The sequence below is a fragment of the Lissotriton vulgaris genome, chromosome 9 (genome assembly GCF_964263255.1).
Source record: "Lissotriton vulgaris chromosome 9, aLisVul1.2, whole genome shotgun sequence".
NCBI lineage: Eukaryota > Metazoa > Chordata > Amphibia > Caudata > Salamandridae > Lissotriton > Lissotriton vulgaris.
Genome location: NC_141697.1, coordinates 511,063,286 through 511,072,041, shown reverse-complemented (window position 1 = coordinate 511,072,041; position 8,756 = coordinate 511,063,286). Strand labels below are relative to the sequence as shown.

At 37.4% G+C, this 8,756-nt stretch overlaps 1 long non-coding RNA gene across 1 annotated transcript; it reads left to right on the top strand.

Moving 5' to 3' along the window:
- The first annotated feature begins 2,352 nt into the window (after positions 1 to 2,352).
- Positions 2,353 to 3,037, top strand: LOC147690336 (uncharacterized). Its single transcript, XR_015299786.1, has 2 exons — positions 2,353 to 2,454; positions 2,877 to 3,037. It is a non-coding gene; the product is annotated as an uncharacterized LOC147690336 (long non-coding RNA).
- The last annotated feature ends 5,719 nt before the right edge of the window (positions 3,038 to 8,756 follow it).

Here is an 8,756-nt window from a genome sequence, read left to right as displayed (position 1 = left end):
CCAAGTTTAATTCAGTACGAAATGGATTAAATAGCAAGGAAGATTGGGAGAGAATTATTTAGGCAAGTCTAGATGATGTAATAACAGCTAAACCTAATAATTACCAACTCTCACAATGACAACACAATGCCTTCAGCAAATAACCCAGAGATAGTGAAATTGTAAATACACGTATATGGAAACCACAACGTAAGTTATTAGGTTGGCTGTAATAACAGCTAAACCTAATTATTACTATCTCTCACTATGACAACATAATGTCTTCTGCAAATAACCCGGAGATAGTGCAATATGCAAATACACTTATATGGAAACCACAATGTAAGTGATTAGGGGGGAGGGCAGGTATAAGGATATGAACAACACAATTTCCCCCCCCTGCACCTATGAAGTATTGTCCTCAAAAAATTGAAACAGTCGCAGGAATAACTATAATAGAACAACATACCCGCTATGAGCCATGTTGCCTCATAGACGATTTAGGTCATCTATCTTTTTCCCTCAATACCAAATACATAAGTCTACCATACATCTTCCTAAATAATCAAGCTGTCCCTATGGATATGCTTTAATTGACATTTTATAATCAAAAATTTTGATTAGCCCATGATCGAACCTATGGAAACGCTATAATTGAGCTAATTTATAATTCTTATAATTTCTATTGGCTCTTATACGAATTGCGCTTAAAAATAAATAATATCAACAATAGTCATATGCTGTGTTGTGTAATTGGAAAGCATAGTTAAATTAATATCTGGCAAGACATTGCCTCCAAACCAAAATGGGACATATTTTGCCCAATTCAAAATGGCCGACACGTTTCGTGCGGACCATGGGACTGATAATATAAATATAATGGCACTACTAAGCTTCAATTTTCAATGGGCTATAATCAGACCGCGCTAATATAATATCAGCTGGGCTTTACGCATCCAAATAACATTTAATAAGAGACTGTAACTATATGAAATTGGACTTACGTATTTTGCCCAATTTAAAATGGCTGACACGTCTAGTGCGGACAACGTGACCAATACCATAAACATAATGGCGCAATTACGCTATAATCATTACTGGCTTAGAATCGTCCTGCACTAGTATAATATCAGAAACAGTAATATGCTTTGGTTTTCCCATTGGAAAACATATATATATATATGGGCTTTATGGACATACATACTCTGCCCATTGTAAAATGGCCGACACGTCCAGTGCGAACCACGTGATCGGGACCGCCGTCACCTTTAACCCGGATTGGGTAGATAAAAACAAAGCACAGACATCGCCGGTTGTTACCGCTGATGCTGCGCCAGGAGAGAAATGACAGGGAGGCCGCTTATGACTAAACAGGTAAGCCGGGAGGCTCCGAGTGAGTCTCTGCTTTTTGATAAAAGCGTTAGCCAAGAAAATGCAGAGTACCGACGGCTGCCGGCGGATTTAGAGCTGTTAGTCTTTGGAGGGTTATGTGGTCAATCCCTTTAAGGTTAGCGACATGAGAACGGGAATCTAGCTACTAATGGGTATAACTGTGGAAACAAACCAAGGGCTGTGATTGTAATACCCCCTAAAAAAACGGCGTTAACAGCAAACATGAATCAAGTTGGCACTATGCAAATAATAACGCGCCATAGAGAAATATATTATGCACAGAAAGAATGGGTATAACTGTGGAAACAAACCAAGGGCTGTGATTGTAATACCCCCTAAAAAACGGCGTTAATAGCAAATATGAATCAAGTTGGCACTATGCAAATAATAACGCGCCATAGAGAAATATATTATGCACAGAAAGAATCTGCAAGCCATAAGACAATGTTTACTGGTTAAAACGCAAGGAGTTTTCCACAATAAAACTAATAGGAGAAATGAAAATTAAAACTCTAACAGCAGGTTTTTTACAACCATATCCCGGGCTCTTTCCTTCTTTATCCAACTAGACAACCTAATCCTAAAGAAGGAAAATAAGAAAATAAGAAGTTCAAAAGCGATTATCAAAATCGTACATAGAAGGAAGTAATTGAAACTCCTCTAGACCCCATGAGGTGACCGCAAACTACATAACGAAAGGTATGAAACTCTTAAGACCATCTAATTGTCGTTTTTTAACCATGAATAGAAGACCATAACCTTCTTGCAATTTGGCAATTGTGTGTATTTCTGTCTATTTGCAGTAGAAGTATACAGAACCTATCAGAACGGTGGTCACTCCTGGTGCAGCAAACCTATTCAACATATGTATTTCTGGATTAAGGTATTACAACAAGCAATATTAAACAGATGAATAAAAGTATTTGTTGTAAAAGAAAGGGTAGTAACATGAGAGATGATGCCATCTGTATTTTTGTAGGTGACAAATCCTTTTATGATATGGAGAACATACCCCTATGAGATTGAGAAATAGAGGGTAAAACAAGACATTATATTATAAATCTGTCTCACTTGATTTCCAAGGTACGTACAACTTTGGAGTATGCACAAACAACCCTAGGATTTATGAAATGTTTAAAAGTACTTATTTGTCCAAGATAACATTCGGGAAAAGACTAGAAAGATCTCACATATAATAGCAATCCAAATGCAAATAAGAGATATGTTGATATTAGCCATGCAAACAAGAAAACAAAAGATCCTTGGACACCAGGTTAAATCCGAAAGGGAATGGCATAATAATTTTTAAGAAAATTATTCCCTGTATGTGTAAACCTAGAGTTAATTTATGAACAACTGTAATGAACGAGTATAGGAAAGTTGGTGCCGTTATGACTTGTTTTTTAATAAATGTGTAATGTATTTTAAATTAGGTGAACAATATGTATAGGCATAGCTCGAGGTCTTGTTATAAACTGTGTATAATTGTGGCATTCTCTTTTTAGTGATTTTAAAAACCTGTCCTGAAGAAGGTGTGACACACTGGTCAAGACACCGAAACGCTGCGTCGACTCTTTGGTTTTTATCGTAATGTTTTTGTACAATGATGCAATTTGTGATGTACTGTAATGTGATGAAATTTTAATAAATGATTGTTTTTAATTTACCCATTTACAGTTAGATTCCTTTCTTGAATGCCACATGAATTATATGTGTTTTATTTTTATGATGTTTAGTTGACCTCGAGTAGTTAAAACTGTTTCTCATATAGTTATTTAACCAGGCGTAACACAATAATTGTGTTGCAGCCACGCTAGGTCCTTTGGGAACAAGGGGCTGTGACAGAGGGTATTTCCTGACAACTAGGGACTTTCTTGTGTTTTAACATTACTCTACCCTGTCCCATATTGACATATAGGGGATCTCCCTCTTTTTTCTTGTACTTTAATACAGCTTGTCAGCTGGGGAGCTTTTGTAGAACCATGGAAGGTATTAAGACACATGGATATACGGAAGAGCAATTTAATAAAATGATACATGGCTCAAATAGGAGCACACCAACTGTGATTATTGACAACAGTAAGGAAGACCAATGGAAAGAATTGTGGAATTTAAAGAAAAAAATTGTAAGGACAGAACTACATGCAGAATTTTTAATTGACTACTGCAAAAAGGGTATCATCCCTAAAGGCTTACAAATAACAAACGAACCAGGGGTCTTCATCAAGGTTAAAAAATTCATAGACAATTGGACCCTTATTGCGAACAGATGCAGCCGAGATTGGATGCTTCTTATAATAGAAACAGCACAGGATGTCTTAATAATTGAAAGAGCAGAAATAGAGGAGTTAGAAAGGAAACTAAGAGAATGTGATGCCCTTGAGGATGCAAAACTTAAATTAGAAGCCATACAAGCGGATATATCAGGGTATCGTGATTTCATGATCAATAAAAAATCCAACAAACTCGGAAAGGATGTTGCCCAATATAATATAGAAAGGGTCTATCCATACCTTCAAAAAGACTATTTTGAAAAAGTACAAGAAGATTATCAAAATAGAAGGCAGTGGTCACAACCAGGTCGTAACTTTCAGAGAAAGAAGGTACGCTTCTTTGATACTTCATACACAAGCTCCGACTCAGAGAACGAAACCCACCAGGAGACAAATAATAAGGAAAAAGAAACTACTAGTGACATTAGGGACAGTCTACCTTTTTTAGACCAACGCCAGAAAACTTTTGGTCCACAGAGAGGGAAGAGCAGAGGGAGGGGGGGATACAACACCAAACCCCAATACCAACCACGTCACTACAATACGCGGAGCCAGAAAAATTGGGATTAAATGTAAACAACAAGAAGGCTCCCATTATAAACCTATCCTCCAAAAATATCTCAGACACTGACAAAAAGATCCTGGAGAAGGGTTTAGGATATGCCATAGCTAGCCCCGTGGATAGATATAGCCTGGAAAGGGACCTTCAAAGTTTTTTTAGAAAAGTACGGCTAAATGCCTACTTTGAAGGTAAAGAAAGGATAATATGTGAAAATAAATCAGGACTGAAAGCTAGGTCAAAATGGACTCCACATTCCAATATGGTTAAAAAAGATATAGAAACTTTCGAAAGGTGCGTAGAAAAAAGCATTGAAGACCTCCTAGATAAAAAAATCTGGGTAGATAACAACTTCACCAAACTAGAAAAACAGTCTTTAAAAACCTTAGAAGAAGACACCTCCATCACAATAAAGCCAGCGGATAAAGGGGGCGGCATTGTGATCATGGATACAACAGATTACAATGCCCGCATGTATTCACTCCTAAACAATAGAGAAAACTACTGCCCTTCAAACAGAGAGGAACTGAGTTCAGTGACCAAAAAAGTCACTAATTTACTAGAATGGGCAAAGGAAGACGGTATCATTTGCCAGGACGAGTATGGGTTTTTGAATAACACCTGCCCTACCATACCAGCACTATACGGATTACCGAAGGTGCATAAAAACATGAAAGACCCACCTATGAGACCTATTGTCTCTAGTCTCAACTCTTTAACAGAACCACTTAGCAAGTACACGGATATTTTCCTACAACCGATAGTGAAGAGGCAACAGGCCTATGTAAAAGATACAACCTCAATGATTGAGAAGATCGAAAATCTTGACTTTAACCCTGAAAACCAATTTCTAGTCTCACTAGACATTGAGGCTCTATACTCTAACATTCCACAGGACGACACAATTAGAACAGTGTCGGAGTTCCTACAAACAGAAGATGCTGATCTTAGTTCACACTCAACCTTTATTATTGAGTGTATTACGATCATCCTAAAAAATAACATATTTCTATTCGAGGAATCCCTATTTAAACAAACCAAGGGTACCAGTATGGGGGCTACTTGTGCCCCCAGCCTGGCTTGTCTTTACGTATCCAAATTTGAAGAAAAACATATATTCAATCCCTCTGCGCCATTTTTTGAAAATATCTCTAATTGGACACGTTATATAGATGACGTTTTTTTCATCTGGACAGGGCACAGAGAAACCCTTATGGAATTTATTCTTTGGCTCAATTTAGGGGATAATAATCTCAGGTTCACTCACTGTATAAGCAACACCAGATGTGAATTCCTTGATGTAATAATAAAGTGTGAGACAGGAAAACTGGTGGTTGAACTCTTCACCAAACCCACGGACAGAAATACAATGCTGCACTTCAATAGCTACCATCCCCCTTGCCAGAAAAATAATATACCGTATGGCCAGTTCCTCAGGCTAAGGAGAAATTGTACAAAAAACTCGGATTTTGACAAACATGCCAAAATTCTTACCGAAAAATTTGTAGAAAGGGGGTACCCCAGAAAACTAATCAGACACTCTTATAAAAGGGCAAAATATTATAATCGAGATGAATTTTTTAAAACTAAAGACAGAGAAGAACAAACAATCCCGCTCACGTTTGTCACAAACCATAGTTGCCTTAATAATAAAATTAAAAACATAATAAATCGCAACTGGCACTTGGTGGAAAAACAAACAGAAACAACTCTACCTAAACCCATGTTTTCATATAGACGTAACAAAACCATAAGAAACAGTCTTGTAAAAACCTATAGAGAAATAAATCATCAAACCCAATCTACAATAGACAGGAACCCGCTGCCCAAGGGTACTTTTCCATGTAGTGGCTGCGGGAATTGCAAGGGCATTCTAAAAGGTGCGGAAATCAAGATAGGGGAGAAGACACACAAAGCCCATGATTTCTTTAATTGCAGATCAAAAAATTTAATTTACCTAATAAAATGCCCCTGTAACTCTATATACATAGGGGAAACATCTAGAGAGATAAGGGTAAGATTAAATGAGCACAGATCAGCGATTAGAACGCAGAAAATCACGGCACCATTAGTGGAGCATTGGATCACGGCAAAACACAACCAACATGACCTAAATTGGTGTGTATTAGAAACCGTGAAAATGAATATGAGAGGAGGGGACATAGATACAAAACGCAAAAAAAGAGAACAATTTTACATGTCCAAGTTTAATTCAGTACGAAATGGATTAAATAGCAAGGAAGATTGGGAGAGAATTATTTAGGCAAGTCTAGATGATGTAATAACAGCTAAACCTAATAATTACCAACTCTCACAATGACAACACAATGCCTTCAGCAAATAACCCAGAGATAGTGAAATTGTAAATACACGTATATGGAAACCACAACGTAAGTTATTAGGTTGGCTGTAATAACAGCTAAACCTAATTATTACTATCTCTCACTATGACAACATAATGTCTTCTGCAAATAACCCGGAGATAGTGCAATATGCAAATACACTTATATGGAAACCACAATGTAAGTGATTAGGGGGGAGGGCAGGTATAAGGATATGAACAACACAATTTCCCCCCCCTGCACCTATGAAGTATTGTCCTCAAAAAATTGAAACAGTCGCAGGAATAACTATAATAGAACAACATACCCGCTATGAGCCATGTTGCCTCATAGACGATTTAGGTCATCTATCTTTTTCCCTCAATACCAAATACATAAGTCTACCATACATCTTCCTAAATAATCAAGCTGTCCCTATGGATATGCTTTAATTGACATTTTATAATCAAAAATTTTGATTAGCCCATGATCGAACCTATGGAAACGCTATAATTGAGCTAATTTATAATTCTTATAATTTCTATTGGCTCTTATACGAATTGCGCTTAAAAATAAATAATATCAACAATAGTCATATGCTGTGTTGTGTAATTGGAAAGCATAGTTAAATTAATATCTGGCAAGACATTGCCTCCAAACCAAAATGGGACATATTTTGCCCAATTCAAAATGGCCGACACGTTTCGTGCGGACCATGGGACTGATAATATAAATATAATGGCACTACTAAGCTTCAATTTTCAATGGGCTATAATCAGACCGCGCTAATATAATATCATCTGGGCTTTACGCATCCAAATAACATTTAATAAGAGACTGTAACTATATGAAATTGGACTTACGTATTTTGCCCAATTTAAAATGGCTGACACGTCTAGTGCGGACAACGTGACCAATACCATAAACATAATGGCGCAATTACGCTATAATCATTACTGGCTTAGAATCGTCCTGCACTAGTATAATATCAGAAACAGTAATATGCTTTGGTTTTCCCATTGGAAAACATATATATATATATGGGCTTTATGGACATACATACTCTGCCCATTGTAAAATGGCCGACACGTCCAGTGCGAACCACGTGATCGGGACCGCCGTCACCTTTAACCCGGATTGGGTAGATAAAAACAAAGCACAGACATCGCCGGTTGTTACCGCTGATGCTGCGCCAGGAGAGAAATGACAGGGAGGCCGCTTATGACTAAACAGGTAAGCCGGGAGGCTCCGAGTGAGTCTCTGCTTTTTGATAAAAGCGTTAGCCAAGAAAATGCAGAGTACCGACGGCTGCCGGCGGATTTAGAGCTGTTAGTCTTTGGAGGGTTATGTGGTCAATCCCTTTAAGGTTAGCGACATGAGAACGGGAATCTAGCTACTAATGGGTATAACTGTGGAAACAAACCAAGGGCTGTGATTGTAATACCCCCTAAAAAAACGGCGTTAACAGCAAACATGAATCAAGTTGGCACTATGCAAATAATAACGCGCCATAGAGAAATATATTATGCACAGAAAGAATGGGTATAACTGTGGAAACAAACCAAGGGCTGTGATTGTAATACCCCCTAAAAAACGGCGTTAATAGCAAATATGAATCAAGTTGGCACTATGCAAATAATAACGCGCCATAGAGAAATATATTATGCACAGAAAGAATCTGCAAGCCATAAGACAATGTTTACTGGTTAAAACGCAAGGAGTTTTCCACAATAAAACTAATAGGAGAAATGAAAATTAAAACTCTAACAGCAGGTTTTTTACAACCATATCCCGGGCTCTTTCCTTCTTTATCCAACTAGACAACCTAATCCTAAAGAAGGAAAATAAGAAAATAAGAAGTTCAAAAGCGATTATCAAAATCGTACATAGAAGGAAGTAATTGAAACTCCTCTAGACCCCATGAGGTGACCGCAAACTACATAACGAAAGGTATGAAACTCTTAAGACCATCTAATTGTCGTTTTTTAACCATGAATAGAAGACCATAACCTTCTTGCAATTTGGCAATTGTGTGTATTTCTGTCTATTTGCAGTAGAAGTATACAGAACCTATCAGAACGGTGGTCACTCCTGGTGCAGCAAACCTATTCAACATATGTATTTCTGGATTAAGGTATTACAACAAGCAATATTAAACAGATGAATAAAAGTATTTGTTGTAAAAGAAAGGGTAGTAACATGAGAGATGATGCCATCTGTATTTTTGTAGGT